This window comes from Schistocerca piceifrons, chromosome 7 (assembly GCF_021461385.2).
Source record: "Schistocerca piceifrons isolate TAMUIC-IGC-003096 chromosome 7, iqSchPice1.1, whole genome shotgun sequence".
Taxonomy (NCBI): domain Eukaryota; kingdom Metazoa; phylum Arthropoda; class Insecta; order Orthoptera; family Acrididae; genus Schistocerca; species Schistocerca piceifrons.
This window is the reverse complement of record NC_060144.1, coordinates 556938776-556957420: the sequence shown is the minus strand read 5'-3', so window position 1 is coordinate 556957420 and position 18645 is coordinate 556938776. Positions and strand designations below refer to the sequence as shown.

At 42.4% G+C, this 18645-nt stretch overlaps 1 pseudogene; it reads left to right on the top strand.

Annotated features, from left to right (window-relative positions):
• The first annotated feature begins 13351 nt into the window (after positions 1 to 13351).
• Positions 13352 to 13469, top strand: LOC124709384 (annotated as a pseudogene).
• Positions 13470 to 18645: the final 5176 nt, after the last annotated feature.

Sequence of the window (18645 nt, the reverse complement as noted above, 5' to 3'; positions counted from 1 at the left end):
GAAATATGGCGGGGTTTCGGTGACGATTTGGTTGGCCATATCATGGTAGTCCATGGGTCCCACGATTACTCCGCATGGTGCCGTTACTGGCATTGATCATGTGAGAATTTTGGCTGATCAGACGCTCCGAGGGTATAATGTTCGTTCCTTAATGGGGTGTGTAACATAATAGATTAAGGGTCGACCTGCGACAGCAATCGCACAACTTGCGTACGGGCCGCTAGACGCCGCCGCGAGCGCTAAGAGTGCATTGCGGTCGCAGGCGCGCGTGTTGCGTACGGGCCGCGAGGTGCCGCCACGAGCGCAACCGTATGTAAGTGCCGACGGAGTTCGGCCAGCTCTCATTTTGTTTGGCATCTCATTTTTGTCTGTTCTCTTATTTGCTTAGTTGCTTAGCTCTTATTCGTTTATGGCTCATGTTATTGTGCTCTCTTTCAGCCATTCTGATTGTTTTGATTTACTCCCAATTGAGAAGTGCTCATTTTGGCATTTCACTTTTGCATATTTCTCTTTTTGCTAATAATATGCTCCTTAGATTTTTACAGCTGAATTGATTAACATAGTCTCATGTACTGTTTGTTCATTTCAGCCTGTTCATATTTTGATGTTCTTTAAATAACGTAATAATTATCGAAGCGTTTCTTCCCTTAAACTTGTGTTAAGTATTCTCGATGTAGGATTTGTTCTGTGACACTGGTGTAAGGTTTTGAATATAAATTATATACGAAACTGTGCTTTAAAAGGAATTAATTTTTTCAGTTTGTACTGCATCAGACGACAATTTTGTGATATGAGGGGGAAATTTGAGGGGCGAACCCATGGAAATAGTCTTAAATGATCACCTTCGAAAATAAAAATTTGTGTGCCACTGAAAGACGTGACACTGTAGGCACCGAAAATTTATATATATAAAAATATACGTCACAGGTGGTGCTGTGTTCCAAGAGAGTAGAATCCTCGCATCGTCCAGGACTGGTTTTGTGAGCTCCAGGATGAATTGTCGCATCTCTCCTGGCTGTCATAGTCACAAACCTGAATATCTTTGAGCCTTTGTGGTAGGCCTATACGTTGAGGAGAAGAGTGTGCGATCGCTATCCAGCACCATCATCGTTACACGAACTTTGCGCTATGTTTCAGGACGAACGGTATACAATTCCCTTGAAAACCATACATCATCTGTATTTATCCATTCCGAGACGGCTGAAAGCTATTTTAAATGCTAACGGTTCAACTACACAGCATTAGGCATTGTAATGTGTTGTGTTTTTGGTGTTTCCATATTTTTGTCTACCTCTTGACTGCGTGTCTCGGCAAGTTCCTAGGCATGACAGTAAAATCTGAGATCATACAAGAGAAAATAAGAGCCGTTATGCGTAATTTTCTTTATATGCACAATTTTTATCTTTTCGTTGATATCTAGAGTTTATTACTTCTAGAAGTTACATCTGTTTATTCAGTTGGAACATAACAATAAAATTCATCAACACCTGTTGACATTTACATCTACACCTACATCTACGTGATTACTCTGCTATTCACAATAAAGTGCCTGGCAGAGGGTTCAATGAACCACCTTCATGCTGTCTCTCTACCGTTCCACTCTCGAACGGCACGCGGGAAAAACGAGCACTTAAATTTTTCCGTGCGAGCCCTGATTTCTCTTATTTTATCATGATAACCATTTTCCCTATATAGGTGGGTGCCAACAGAATGTTTTCGCAATCGGAGGAGAAAACTGGTGATTGAAATTTCATGAGAAGATCCCATCGCAACGAAAAACGCCTTTGTTTTAATACTTGCCACTCCAATTCACGTATCATGTCTGTGACACTATCTCCCCTATTTCGCGATAATACAAAACGAGTTCCCTTCTTTGTACTTTTCCGATGTCATCCGTCAGTCCCACCTGATGCGGATCCCACACCGCACAGCAGTACTCCAGAATAGGGCGGACAAGTAGTGTAAGCAGTCTCTTTGGTAGACCTGTTGCACCTTCTAAGTGTTCTGCCAATGAATCGCAGTCTTTGGTTTGCTCTACCCACAATATTATCTATGTGATCGTTCCAATTTAGGTTATTTGTAATTGTAACCCCTATGAATTTATAGCCCTCAGATTTGTGTGACTTATCGCGTAATCGAAATTTAGCTGATTTCTTTTAGTACTCATGTGAATAGCTTCGCACTTTTCTTTATTCAGGGTCAGTTGCCACTTCTCGCACCATACAGATATCTTATGTAAATAGTTTTTCAAATCGTTTTGATCACCTGATGACTTTACAAGACGGTAAATGACAGCATCATCTGGAAACAATATAAGACGGCCACTGACATTGTCTCCTATGTCGTTAATATAGATCAGGAACAATAGAGGGCCTATAACACTTCCTTGGGGGACGCCGGATATTACTTCTGTTTTACTCGATGACTTTCCGTCTATTACTACGAACTGTGACCTTTCTGACAAGAAATCACGAATCCAGTCTCACAACTGAGGCAATACTCCGTAGCACGCAGTTTGATTAGAAGACGCTTGTGAGGAACGGTGTCGAAAGCCTTCTGGAAATCCAAAAATATGGAATTAATTTGACATCCCCTGTCGATAGCATTTATTACTTCATGAGTATAACAGCTGGTTGTGTTTCACAACAACGATATTTTCTGAATCCGTGCTGACTATATGTCAATAAATCGTTTTCTTCGAGTTACTCCATAATGTTCGAATACAGTATATGTTCTAAAACCCTACTGCAAATCGACGTTAGTGATATAGGCCTGTAATTCAGCGGATTACTCCTACTTCCCTTTTTGGGTATTGGTGTGACTTTAGCAATTTTCCATGCTTTAGGTACGTATCTTTCTGTGAGCGAGCGGTTGTATATAATTGCTAAATATGGAGCTATTTTATCAGCATACGCTGAGAGGAAGCTGACTGGTATACAATCTGGACCGGAGGCCTTGCCTTCATTAAGTGATTTAAGGTGCTTTGTTACACCGAGGATATCTACTTCTATGTTTCTCATCTTGGTAGTTGTTCTTGGTTGGAATTCAGGAATATTTACTTCGTCTTCTTTGGTGAAAGAGTTTCGGAAAACCGTGTTTAATAACTCTGCGTTAGTGGCACTGGCACATTTAGTGGCACATTTTTGTAGCAGGCTATTGCGAATCATTTTACAGCGGTGCTTAACGCGCATGGTTTGCTTTATTTTAATTTTGATCGATGTGAGCACTAGCCTATACTTTCTAATTACGATTTTATTTTCAGCGAACACACGACCTGATTCATGTGATACAAAGCAACGGATGTCATCTCTTCATGAAATGGAAGCAAGAGTAGCGACATACTATCCAGTATTAAATATAAACAGTAACTGCGAAACAAATAATATAGCCGTGTTCAGCAATGCACTAAATATGGATAAACCTATATTCTCTAGCAAAAACTGTGACTTTTTGACTTAAAACCTATTACAACGATTTCACGTAAGTCTACAAGGACAGTCAGAATATCTAAAATTTTATAATTAGTTCAAGATGTGCTTTTGTGCTGTATATTGAAATGCTGTGTTACTATAAAATATTGTGTCAATATTACGACAAGTAAATTGAAATTAAAGCTATGTACTAATAAACTAATTCTATAAATATTTATAATGAAGAGAAGTACGAATTTATTGTATCTGAAAATAGGACATGCCTAATACGCAATAATAAAGAAAGTCTTTGTCGTCAGAGAGAATTTTTGCGTGTGTGTTGTCCATATCTGCTAATGGCTGTTTGCTTAGGAGTGAAATTAAAACTCAAGAATCCTGCTGAACGAATAACATCTAACATAATTTTTGGGACAAGAAAGAGAGGGGCTCAGTATTTGAGTAGTAATGATCGCAGTACCAAAATAAATGGACGATGGAAAAACACATAATGATGGCGTCAGCGATAGTCGAAATAAACTGCGAGAGGTAAGTAAAATAGTTTGCTGCAGATAGTACGTAGAGCGTATTACTTCATAACATTTCATTTGTAAAATAAAACAGAAATCTTATTCCGGTCAAGCAATAGTTGAGCTGTCCCATTTCTAATTTTTTTGAACTTAATTTTGCTGAAGTGTTGTGGATAGCTAGGGTGACCAGACGACCGGATTAATCCAGACATGTCCTCCTTTTTAGCTCTTTGTCCGGGGTCCGGGCGGATTTTTACAGTGTCCGGCTTTTTCGCAAAGTTGAGCGTAATACAGTTAAATTTACAAAATTTACAATTCGTCCCGTTCTATTGCTCTTTTCTTTAATACTTTAACTATTGCCACAGTCTTCGTGATAAACACGCACGAAGGCGGTGTTAGTAGGTGGCACCAGGATCGTCGATGTTATCGTTGATCGACCGATAAGCGAATGCAAATATCGATTATTTAAAATTTTCGTTTCGTATCTTCGCTTTGTATTGGCTTCGCTTCCTGTAGTGCACGTGTGATTTGTGCGTGTAATTTTTAACCGAGTGAGTTGCGTAAAACATTTGACTATGCCTAAACGAAAGTGTACATTTTCTGATGTCCTTTCCTGCAAATATCCGGCTTTCAAGAAAGGGAGAAATGAATTTAAAGTGGAATGTAAGATATGTGGAGCTGGAACGTACGTCTCAGTGGCCAATAAAGGTAAGAAATAACTTGACAGAGTTGTTTCATAGTCATTCAATTTATTTGTGTTCGGAAGGTTAAAGTGCAGTTTACATGTCGTCAGCTACTGCCTGAATTGTAGATGTTGGTAGCGGCGCGTCAAATGAAGGGAGGTGAATAGTCTTACGTTTTTCGCTTTGTAAACAATTCCGTGTTGTTGACATAACAAAACGCCACACTGTCACCACAGTCAATGTTTTTATTTTTTTATGTTTCTCAGTTCACCACCACCTGACATCAGTAACAACGAACTACCAGCTTTACCGATGATTCCCGGCAGTCACGTGACTTGTCCAAAGCTGACGGGTGGTATCCTCATCTGCAATTGACCCGTTTGATGTGTCCTCTTTTTTCTTCCTTTGTCCTCCTTTTTGAAGCTGTTTGTCCTCTTTTTTAAACAATTGCATCTGGTCACCCTATGGATAGCAAAATAACTCAGCAAATTTTTACAGGTAGGTCGATTGTAGTCAATGTTACTGGGTCTCTTTTTAGGCTCTGTGTTTATGCTTGCATACAGTATGATTAACAATGTGCACCTCCTAGCAAATCATAATTATGTACAGGGTGTTTCATAAGTGATGGTCAATAATTCACACACGGAAATTAAAGGCGAAAAGTAGCTAACCTGCTCCAGTAATAATGGGTCCACAAATCAACCGTTGTCGAGATGCAACATATTTTTTGTTGCGGTTCGTCAGCGTCTAGGAACACATGGTATCTCTAAACGTTAAAGTAGGTGATAGAAATGTTGTTTGTGTGTGTGAATGCAACACTGAATTCCTCCCTAAAATCAGCTGCGAATCCTCTCAGGCAGTCCTGGGGAATTCTGTAAATGCTGGAAGTCTGCTTCAATCCGCAAGCGCAGTTCCTCAAGTTACGAAGCGTAGACCAGGCTTTACATCTACATCTACATCCATACTCCGCAAGCCACCTGACGGTGTGTGGCGGAGGGTACCTTGAGTACCTCTATCGGTTATCCGTTCTATTCCAGTCTCGTATTGTTTTTGCTTGATTTGCAGAATTATGCAATAACCACAGCAACGACTATAAGCTTTGTCTCAGTCTTTATCTAGTTAAATATTCCAAATGAGGGCAAAGTAAATCATCGTAACCTGGCATTGAAAGTTTGTGTTTCTTATGTAAAATATTCACCTACCTCTTACCTAACCATAGGAGTCCAAAATTTTTCTAGTGAAAAGTGCATTTCTGGATGGCTTGCAAAAGAACTGTCTACAACTACCATTACTCCTTCAGTTAAATAAAGAGAAATTCTCAGACATAATTTTATTTAGAGGAACAAGGAATAGGGAAGTGAGAGGATGGCAAATATAGTGACGTGCATAGACGTTCCAACAGTTCGTACTAAAAATCCTTTAGTTTTCTCATTACCATCCAGTTGCTCCACAAGTCAGTCGTGGCATTTGGTAGTTTTTGTTTTAAGCTTTACAAGCAAATGTTTACGAAGAATACTTTTACATACCTTTCAGCGGGTGAAATCGACCATGCCTTCTTTGCAGCGGGGCCCCCGATTTCACCTCACTGCTGTTTAATTTCTAGTCTGAAGTGGTCTCCACCAAGTAAAAGTCGGCGCAAAAATATTGTTGGATTATTTTCTTATGATTAATTTTTCATATAAAATCTAATTTTCTCTTCGTTCCTATATGCCTATGATAGCTACTTTAACTGTACATTTTCACGTTGTTAACTTTTGTTGGTGTGATTTTCCAGTTTTGTTCACGTGGATCATTTTAAAATAAGTACAATTATTTCAGAACAAAAACAGTCTCGGCTGCTAAAATATTTAATGTCAATGAAGCATTTCAACCTTTTGGGGCATTATCAGATTGTGTAAGTGACCTATCAGTCATAAAACCACGTACAGTGTAAAATAAACACCAAGGTAACCGGATACATAATCCATCCGACAAGAAACATCTAAACGTCGAAGTGAATCATCTTTCTATCTCCAGCATTACGCCAGTATTATTTTGCAAACAAGTTATTTGTTTGTTTTTCAAAACTGGACTGCATTTTTTTCTGGTAGCTGTTATCGTATAGCCTGACATATTCGACGGATACGTACAGAGCTATTGATCGTTTATTATCTGAATATCCATCTCCGTAAATATCCTATTCCACAAAATTGTGGGTTTCTGAATGTATGTTTTAACACTTCTGTAATTTTGAAATTCAGTGACGAAATTTTGTTCACCACTTTGACTACACACTTTGCAAAATTTTGTAGGTTTCATATACTATACTTCTAAATTATGTCTTTTCAAGTCCATTCCTCCTCAGGATATCAAACAGTTTCTTCGAGAGCACTGAGATCTATGACATCGAGACCTATGGCTACTCAAATTCCTTTTTAGTCTCTCTGTCATTAGTTGTCTTAAAGTAAAAATGTAACAAGATATTCCCTTCCGCAATCCACTTTGCTCTTTAGGGGCTATCAACATACCCCCTGATTTTTCTCTTAGGAACGGACCATCAATTTTCGATATGAGAAATTCCATTCCTTGGGCACTATTTATCCCTGTTTATCCTCTCTAACTTACTTAAACAATCCCATGAAACACCCAGTCTATACTAATTCTATTAGTATGTTTCGTGGTCCACGAGATTTCTCAATTTCTATTTCTTTCACAGATCTTTCAACTTCTGGTACGGGTATTGGGTTTACGTTTCCCGCTGATAATTCACTCTCGGAATTCGGTTCCGTCTCCTTATACTCACTTCTCTCTTCTGTAAGCAGTGATTTAAAATGATTTTCCCTTCCTCTGATATCAATAACTGTTATATTTGTCCCATCTTTCACAGCTCTTCTTAAATTCTTCATCTTCCAGGCTTTTGCTACCTTTGAATCGCCCCAACACATCTGTTTACCTCCTCACACCTTTTTTCCCACGTCTCATTTTTCCTATTTATATTTTTTTTGCCTCGTTGTTTATTTCCATAAATTTTTCTATACTCCGGACCTCTCGTCTTTATTTCTCCTGAACCCAAACTGACATGCTCTCAGGTTGCTGTTAGCTACTGTTACAAATTCATTTCGAAAGATTTATCTCTATTTATCTGTTACTGTAGACGCTTGCCACGATAACTAAGGAAGGAATATGTGTCACAGAAACAGAATGTTATACCCTTCTTACTTTAAGGTTGAAATGTGTCATCCACCAGTTCATATTCCTAGCTAGTGAGGTTTCTTTGCCTGACCCATTTTGTGGTACATTTTAATGACAATACGACGTAATGAATAAATGAGTTTATTATTTGTACTACGAACACACATAGATGGGCGGTTTCATGAACAACGTGCTCAGTGGAGGATGCGAAAATACGAGATCAGGTAATGGTGCGAGAGGACGGGTGGAAGTGAAGGAGATGAGTCCGTGCGTGGCTAGAGGGTCGCCGGCTGGCGCTGAGTGTGCGGAGGGGTGAGGACGACGGCGACGGGCCGGCCAGCGAAGTAGGGCGTCGCCGTGCCTCTGACGACGGGGCGCCGCGTCGCGGGGGTCGTCGGCGGCTGACGAGGGGGCTGACGAGGGGGCTGACGAGGCGGCTGACGAGGGGGCTGACGGGCCGGCTGACGAGGGCGCTGGCGCTGAGGCCTCCGCGGGACCTGCAACAAACCGACACGCCGGCTGTGACGCTCCTCTCAGGCTCCGCAGCTTTCTGCTGGTCTGAATGCCCATGCTGCATGCCCGTAGCAAGTTTCTCATACGTTTTCTGCTATTGTAAATAATTCAGCTTTACTGTACTGGGACAGAGGTGAAAGAGCGCACTCACGGCCGCCTGTATTAGAGGCCGGGGGACTCAAATGTGGCAACGTTACGTTAAGGCCTACCGCATGGCTGTGGCTATAAGGTAACGAACGGAAGAAGTTGTTTACGTACTTTCGCGGTGTCTGTTTTATCCGACATTACAGTGTAATTATGCTATACTGGACTCTGCAAAAATTATATCAAGTAGTCGAGACAACAGTCGAAGATATAACACAATGTAAGTATACAATTCTGTGAAGTTTGTAGTGTTTTTACAAGTGTGCTACGTGAACGACTTTCGTCTACACATCTGCAACAAAAGTTCTACTATATTCTAGATACAATTTGAAAATAAAGTTTTGAATTCATACGTTTAGTATCAGAATCTTCTAAGTGATTTTGTGTTAATATTATGAATATTTCTACACATTTGGTTCTATTTGTAGACTTGTGTTTCGTGATGTCCAAGCAGTAGAAAAAAACCAGTCCACTCAAATTCTGATTTGCTGTTTTTACATAATAGTATTTTGATTTAAGATGTTAGCAATTAATGCATCATTCTATTTGCAGATGCCAGAAAAATGTTGTGTTCCTGGTTGCAAGAGCAACTACAAATCCAGTTAGGAAGAGGGTTACATCTCAGTGTTCAGACTCCCTACTGAAGGGGAAAACAGAAAACGATGGACAAGAAATATCCGCAGAAAGGACTGGACTCCATCAAATACAAGTGTTGTTTGCATTAAACATTGTGGACAATGTGATGTATCAAGAGTGGAGATTTACAAGGACTCTGATGGGAACTGTCACGAGTTTCCTCGTCAAAGGCCATTGCTTTTACCAGAAGCTGTGCCAAAAATATTCCCTGGGTTACCATCGTATTTAAGTAAGGTGCAGCCTCCAAGAAGGCGTGACCCAGAAATAAGAAGGAAGCGTGCACGCCATGAAGAGAAGGAGGAGAATGAAGCCATGCTAAATGAGGACATTATTGCAAAGTTCAGTAGGAAAGTGGAGTGTTAGTGTTAAAAAGAATAAGATATTCTTTTATACTATAGATTTTTCTGAAGACATTCCTCAGGTCAAAGTGAGTATGGAAATTAATGACAAACTCATTTCAAGTGTGTGTTGAATGGTTTATATAGGAAGAAACATGATAATACATTTCAAACAACAGACTGAAATAATTTCAAGTCTGCAAATAATGTTAGTAGGCACCTCACAAAATTGTTTGCTGAACTTGTATCTCCAAATCTCGGGTAAAAAACGTCATAATATACTGTTATGAAGCACATGTGAGTTATGGAAAAGTTCATCGTTGCAAGGAAACGAGAATAAAATGCGTAATTCCGACATAAAGTCGGCGTAACACAGCGAGAAATTAGCTTTTCTAGGTTACTGTGTTATTTATAGGGGCCAAATCTACAAAAAAAGAAAGTGATTGCGTATTTATACCTGACACGTCGTCTGCATTTGACAAAATTTAAACTTTAGTCTCGGCCTAGCTGGTCACGCTAGCCGGCCTACTGACGTCACAGGCTACGACGCTGTCAGTTTGACGACTCCGGCCTCTACTACAGGCGGCCGTGGCGCACTGCATGACCAATGAATAAGATCTTTGACTCTGTGTTTAGTTTTATCTGTGGTTGACTTGCCAGTGCATGAGCATTCTTGTATGAGGCATAATAGCAAGCAGTTGAATTTTTAGAGAAGGGGATTTGTTATATGTGAATTTGAAAGAAATTATCTGCAATACTTTAGGGAGATGAAAACTTGTTTGTGAACATTCAGCATTGTTTCTGTTGATGGAGAAGACTTTTGGAGGAATATTCCAAGGTAACCAATGCACATGCCAGACTGGTATGTTTGTTTGTCAGGACTATTAATTGAAGGAAATTTTGCCCCTTAGATAACTGTTAATTTTATCTCTTTGATTTTCATTATGTCATCAATCACGCAATTGGTCGAAATGTTTGTAAATTTTGTAATGAGAGAATTTCGTAGTTACTAGTTTTCTTATCAGAATGAGATTTTCACTCTGCAGCGGAGTGTGCGCTGATATGAAACTTCCTGGCAGATTAAAAGTGTGTGCCGGACCGAGACTCGAACTCGGCACCTTTGCCTTTCGCGGGCAAGTGCTCTACCAACTGACCTACCCAAGCACGACTCACGCCCCGTCCTCACTGCTTTACTTCTGCCAGTACCTCGTCTCCTACCTTCCAAACTTTACAGAAGCTCTCCTGCGAAACTTGCTGAACTAGCACTCCTGAAAGAAAGGATATTGCGGAGACATGGCTTAGCCACAGCCTGGGGGATGTTTCCAGAATGAGATTTTCACTCTGCAGCGGAGTGTGCGCTGATATGAAACTTCCTGGCAGACTAAAACTGGTGCCGGACCGAAACTCGAACTCGGGACCAGCTGAGCTACCCAAGAACGACTCACGCGAAAGGCAAAGGTCCCGAGTTCGAGTCTCGGTCCGGCACACAGTTTTAATCTGCCAGGAAGTTTCAGAGTCTTCTTATGTTCTACAGTCTTTTTTTGTTAATAATCATAGTCTAATTTTTCAATAACGATTGTCTTTAAAGTAAAACCCCTCTCCACAATTCACATTAAAGTTCTGAATATTTCGTCGTGTGTGCATTGCACCTTACGCCACACGAAGTCACAGATAGTTTCTGACAATCAAGAAGAAAGAAATCAGTATTGAGTAGTTTATTTTCCTTTAGCAACTGGATCTGTTGATTTATGTTTGCTTTCGAGAAGGCCGGTCACTGTTATTTCAGGGCAGATCTCACTTTGCATTCTTGAGAAAACAGTGTGTAGACGGGATTGTCAGGTGTCGTGCTGGAAAGCAGATTAATTCTCACTGAACAGTGATGCCAATTTTCGAACACTTATTTTCTTCTGGGTAGAGCAGTAATTTATTTTTGTGAATATTCCAAGTCAAACACTGCACTTCGTATAGCGCTACGTTCATAATGTACTTCGGTATTGAGTTTTAGTTGTACAGTTTTCACTGAGTACACAATTAGATTAATTTTCTTTATTTCAAATTTTGCATTTCGTGAACTTTGCAGTTTTATTTCACGACACTGTTCACATGGCAACACAGGGCCAACCAAGAGTCAGTTTTGTTCAGCAACTGAATATTTATGTAACCATACATTAGATGGGGATAAAGTTTTTGAAAAGAATATATTCAGTTTTCACACAAACAGACAATTTTTTTTCATTTTGTTTTTTATTTTTTTTAGAAAAAGCTTACAGCGTATACCCCCCCAGGTGAAACACAAAAACGTGCCAGCTGTTGCCCTGAGCCGTGAATGATGCAACAGTGCAACACGGTCGTCTGGAGCCTCAGCCCTGCCTTTCCCGAAGGATTGCATCTCTCCGAGGGGTGGTGGCCTCTACTGCGAAGCCTACGGTTGCAGTGCTCAGTGCTGCTGGCGTAGGAAACCCGGTGGTGGTTTGTGTGGCACACGCTGTGGGCCATACACTGTCAGCCCTCCCCCCCCCCCCCCCCTCTCCCATCCATAGTCCCTAATTTTGTTTTGGGGACATATTACCTGTTAGCAGCTGTGAATGAAAATTGCACCACTACACTGAGGTGAAAAAGAGTTATGGGATAGTGATATGCACATATACATATGGCAGTAGTATCATGTACACAAGATATGAGAGGGCAGGTCATTGGTAGAGTTGTCATTCTTAGTCAGGTAACTCATGTAAAAGGTTTCCGACGTGATTCTAACTGCACTACGGCAATTAACAGACTCTGAATGCGGAATGGTAGTTGTAGGTAGACACATGGGACATTCCATTTCGTAATTCGTTAGGGAATTCAGTATTCCGTAATCTACAGTGTCAAGAGTGTGTCAATAAAACCAAATGCCCGAAGGCATTGCCTCCCACCACGGACAACGCATTTGCTGACGGTCTTCGCTCAACGACTGAGAGCAACGGCGTTCGGGAAGAGTAGTCAGTGCTAATAGACAATCAGCATCCTAACAGACAAGCAACACTGCGTGAAATAACCGCAGAAACTGATGTGGAACGTACGACTAACGTGTCGGTAAGGGCAGTACGGCAAAATATGACGTCAATGGGCTACGGCTGCAGACGACCGACGTGAATGCCTTCGCTAACAGCACGACATCGCCTGCAGCACCTCTCCTGGGCTCGTGACCATATCGGTTGGACCCTAGACGACTGGAGAACCATGGCTTGGTCAGATTAATCCCGAGTGCAGTTGGTAATAGCTGGTATTAGGGTTCGAGTATGGCGCAGATCCCACAAAGCCATGGACCCAAGTTGTCAGCCAGGCACTGTGAAAGCTGGGGTGGCTCCACAATTGTGTGGACTGTGTTCACCCGAAAATAGACTGGATCCTCTGTTCCAACCGAACCGCTAATTGACTGGAATTTGTTATGTTCGACTACCTGGAGATCATTTGCAGCCGTTCATTGACCTCGTGTTACCACGACAAGCCATGAAAGCGGGCCACAGTTGTTCATGATTAGTTTGAAGAACATTTTGGACAATTGGAGCGAATGATTTAGCCACACAGATCACCCGACCTAAATCCCATGAACACTGATAGGGCATAATCGGGAGGACAGTCAGTGCACAACATCCCTGCCTGGCTACAGTTTCTCAATTACACGACCTTAGGGGCAGCAGAGTTCAGTATTTCTGCAGGGGTCTTCCAACGTCTTGTTGACTCCATGCTGATCTAGTAGCTGCATTACGCCGGGAAAAGGGTTGTTTGACATGATATTAGATGCTATCCGATGACCTTTGTCACCCCGGTGTGTATACGCGCATTAATGTGCACTAATGTTTCAGCAATGAAAATAATTACAAACTGACAGAAAATGGCGTATATTTTCGATTGCTTGAAGAATATTTCGTGGTTATACTATTTTGGGCAATGGCCCTGCCGCAGTGGATACACCGGTTCCCATCAGAGCACCGAAGTTAAGCGCTGTCGGGCGTGGCCGGCTCTTGGATGGATGACCATCCGGGCCGCCATGCGCTGTTGTCATTTTTCGGGGTGCACTCAGCCTCGTGATGCCAACTGAGGAGTTACTCGACCGAATAGTAGCGGCTCCGGTCAAAGAAAACCATCATAACGATCGGGGGAGCGGTGTGCTGGTCACACGCCCCTCCTATTCACATCCTCAGCTGAGGATGACACGGTGGTCGGATGGTCACGATGGGCAACTCGTGGCCTGAAGACGGAGTGCTTTTATACTATTTTACTAAACCACATTTTACATATTGCAAGTGTGCGCAGAAATTCTGTTTACATATTCTGTTATTGTTATTATTATGATCTTGTGGCACAGAACAGTCGACAGAGAGTATTTGCTGTAAAGTGTGAAAAACTTCTCATAAGAATCGTTTGTCGGTACACTATGTGATCAAAAATATCCGGACATCACCAAAAAAATACGTTTTTCATATTAGGTGCATTGTGCTGCCACCTGCTGTCAGGTACTCAATATCAGCGACCTCAGTAGTCATTATACATCGTGAGAAAGCAGAATGCGGCGCTCCGCGGTACTCACGGACTTCGAACGTGGTCAGGTGATTGGATGCCACTTGTGTCACACGTATGTACGCGAGATTTCCACACTCCTAAACATCCCTAGGTCCACTGTTTCCGATGTGATAGTAAAGTAGAAACGTGAAGGGACGTGTAGAGCACAAAAGCGTACAGGCCGACCTCGTCTGTTGACTGACAGAGATCGACGACAGTTGAAGAGGTTCGTAATGTCTAATAGGCAGACATCTATCCAGACCATCACACAGGGATTCCAGACTGCATCAGGATCCACTGCAAGTACTATGACAGCTGGGCGGGAGGTGAGAAAACTTGGATTTCATGGTCGAGCGGCTGCTCATAAGCCACACATCACGCCGGTAAATGCCAAAAGACGCCTCGCTTGGTGTAAGGAGCGTAAACATTGGATTATTGAACAATGGAAAAGCGTTGTGTGGAGTGACGAATCACGGTACAAAATGTGGCGATCCGATGGCAGGGTGTGGGTATGGCGAATGCCCGGTGAACGTCATCTGCCAGCGTGTGTAGTGCCAACATTAAAATACGGAGGCGGTGGTGTTATGGTGTGGTCGTGCTTTTCATGGAGGGGGCTTGCACACCTTGTATATTAGTTTTGTATGCCACTATCACAGCACAGGCCTAAAATGGTGTTTTAAGCACCTTCTTGCTTTCCACTGTTGAAGAGCAGTTCGGGGACGGTGATTGCATCTTTCAACATGATCGAGCGGCTGCTCATAAGCCACACATCACGCCGGTAAATGCCAAAAGACGCCTCGCTTGGTGCAAGGAATGCACGCCGGCCGTTGTGGCCGAGCGGTTCTAGGCGCTTCAGTCCGGAACAGCGCTGCTGCTGCGGTCGCAGGTTCGAATCCTGCCTCGGGCATGGATGTGTGTGATGTCCTTAGGTTAATTAGGTTTAAGTAGTTCTAAGTCTAGGGGACTGATGACCTCAGATGTTAAGTCCCATAGTGCTTAGAGCCACTCATAATGCACGGCCTGTGGCGGAGTGCTTACACGACAATAACATCCCTGTAATGGAATGGCCTGCTCTAAGTCCTTACCTGAATCCTATAGAATAACTTTAGGATGTTTTGGAAAGCCGACTTTGTGCCAGGCCTCACCGACCGGCATCGATACCTCTCCTCAGTGCAGCACTCCGTGAAGAATGGGCTGCCATTCCCCAAGAAACCTTCCAGCACCTGATTGAATGTATGCCTGCGAGAGTGGAAGCTGTCATCAAGGCTAGGGGTGGGCCAACACCATGTAGAATTCCAGCTTTACCGATGGAGGGCGCCACGAATTTGTAAGTCATTTTCAGCCAGGTGTCTGGAAACTTTTGATCACATAGTGTATATCTTCACACCAAACGACGTAATCTGCTAAGTGAAACAGTCGGACGACTAGAATACGGAGACCCCTAAAATCTGACAGCCGTTCGTGTGAATTAAGGTTAGTGATAATATAAGTCAGTTAGTGCTCTTTCTACAGTCCTGTATCACGTTCCTTTCATTGATTTTTAGTTCAAGCACAGTGTCTCTTTACATTATATCGACTACCATATTACATCTCATTTCTTTTAAGTTTTATGCGTATATTAGGTTTCCAGTTTCCACCACTAAGTACAGTGCAGATTATATTTTCCCATCTGCTGTGCCGAAACATTTTACTGAAACAGACACATGGTGTGTCGCTAAATTGTATTATATTCAGAGTTTACCATGTGCTGCATTTTAGTTTTTAACGTGAGCTATCATACTTCATAATCAACTTCGGAACATTCTGCACAAGTTAATGCTTGCAACAACGGGTAACCGTCAGTTCAGCTTTCTGGTTATATCACTCTTCCCAGTTAGTGAAACAAGAACTAACAGCACTGTGCTATCGTATAATTAGGCAGTGATCCAAAAAATTCGTTCTATTTTGATTATGGAGGCCCTTATTGTAAACACTGGTTTTTTTCTTGCTATTTGAGTGGAACTCGCAAGAGTAAACTGACATAGTTTCTGTGTCTTGAGTAATGGTGATTACGTTGCTTAGATAGCTGTTCAAAAATCGAGGCACGTAGCATTTGTTACTGATTAAATTAGTCAAATATGTTTTACTAAACGCTACCTTCACGTGCGTACTAAATGTAAGCGAAGTAATACATTTAAAAATGTGAGTGCATACTACTGAATAGCGACGCCGTATTTTATCAGCTATATGGGCCTTGCCTAACCTTAAACTGTCCCTTAGGAAATCTGTAACATGAATACCTATATTCCATAATTCAACTTATGGTCTGTGGTGGTGATTACTTTGTGTACCACTCTCTCTCCAGCCCTATTCCACACACAACTGGTGCGCGACTGTTGAGCTACAACGTCTCTCTTTCTAACTTCATGACCTTTTCGCGAGATATATACAGGAGGAAGCAACATGCTGTTTCATTCTTCTCGGAACTTTGACAGTGAAAAATACCGTGATGCATGTATGCTCTCGAAATTCTAACAGTAAGCCACACCATAATGACTACGAAACTATCAGGAAGCGTACTGCTCCTCTTTGGATCTATAGAAATTCTACCAGGTAAGACAAAATGAGAAGCAATAGTCAAATACACTACTCAAAAGAATTATGGAAACATGGCTTTGGGCGTCTGCCATACTCCACTGAGCAATAATTTAGGACTTTTTATGTTACCAGAATATATTCTTATTTTTCACAAATTAATTAGTCCGCGTCCGATAGCTAAGTGGTCAGCGCGATAGAATGTCAATCCTAAGGGCCTGGGTTCGATTCCCGGCTTGTTCGGAGATTTTCTCCGCTCAGGGTCTGGGTGTTGTGTTGTCATAATTATCATCATTTCATCCCCATCGACGCGCAAGTAGTCAAAGTGGCGTCAAATCGGAAGGACTTGCACCCGGCGAACGGTCTACCCGACGGGAGGCCCTAGTCACACGACATTTTTACAAATTAAGTACACAACAAAACATTATTACATTCTCGATACTCGCATTGGGGAGGACGACGGTTCAATCCCGCGTCCGGCCATCTTGATTTAGGTTTTCCGTGATTTCCCTAAACCGCTTCGCGCAAATGCCGGGATGGTTCCTCTGACAGACACGGCCGACTTCCTTCCTCATCCATCCCTAATCCAATGAGACCGATGACCTCGCTGTTTGGTCTCTTCTCCCAAATCAATCCAATCCAATCCATTCTCGACAGACTGCATAAAACAACTTAAATGTCGGACAGGTGTCGAAAACAAACTGAAAGGAATCATTCATTCCGTCATCAGGGGTGCTTTTCATTGGACTTTGCGAGCTTCAATAACGTGTATGCCCTCAATGAGCGTTTATCACTGATTGACACCTACGTGGCATACTCCGTATAAGTCTACGGAGGTCACCATGTAGTATCCATGAGAATTCTTGGAGAGTCTGTGTTGCAACAGGACGACCACGACCAAGTCTGTCAAGCATGTCCCACATGTGCACGATGGTAGGTCGGGACTCACCGCCGGCCATTCCACCATTTCAGTCTCTTATGTTATGCAATACATCCATGCTGACGCCCACCACATCGCCCTGGCTGGCATTACAAGGAGTTCAGTGACATTAACGTTTGCTGTAGACACCACATGGTCTAACCGCATCTGTTCGATGTACTGCCTGGCGGTAAGGCGACCGCGGACAACGACAAGGTCCATACTGTTGTCGACACTGAAGGCTCCCCACAACATCACAGAACCTCGGAATTCTGCTGATTTCCTGGACAACACTTGGCAGGTATAGTTCACAACGAGTCACCGCACACTAAGACGCTCATCGCCTGGCGTCGGAGGCTATCTGGATTCGACTGTGAATATGACGTTTCGCCAGTGACGAGATTGCCAGTTGACAAAGGAACAGCAGAACTGAAAGCGAAATACAAGATGTTGTCGTGTCAACCGGGGTACTCGAACAGAACATCTGGGTCATATAGTCCTTCCTCGTTATCCTGCAGTGCTCTGGCGCCGCAACGCAAAGATGGCCGGATATCGGTCTTCATGTGGGGTTGTAATGCGTCAGCGACCTTGTCCAGCTCACCTTTTGTAATGAACTATCTCGCTCTAGCGTATTCACGACCTATGGATGAACATGGAGAGGCATTGGCGTCTGCACCAACATGACCGGAAGTCTATACTTTTTGGATCAAACATGCCGCCCTTGCAACTTGCGCTGCATTAATATTTCTCATTGCACGTGTTTGGTTGACTACAACGTCCACAAATGACAACTGCCAACTGTGTGCCTCACTAGAAAACACTGGGATACTGATGATCACTTCCTTGTGAGGGGTCGGCTGACACTGTAATCATAACATAGGCAGTAGGTGGAGAAAGATTTTAATTGTTACCTACATTGAAATCGAAGATCTCAACCCATCAATAAGACCACATGTACCGCCTGTATCAAAATAGATTTAACATAATGGACGTTGATATATTTGTTTCCCCAATTCTTCTGAAGGATATATTAGTTAAACGAGCCCTTTTTAAGCTATCCCCTTCGTGGATGGACAGTACTTCCTAAGGTTTCTTCCAGTAAGGCCCCAGTCTGTCATCTACCTTCCGTACGACTAGTCTGGTGTGGCCGTTTCACTATCAAGCACCCTCTCCTCATACTCCTAA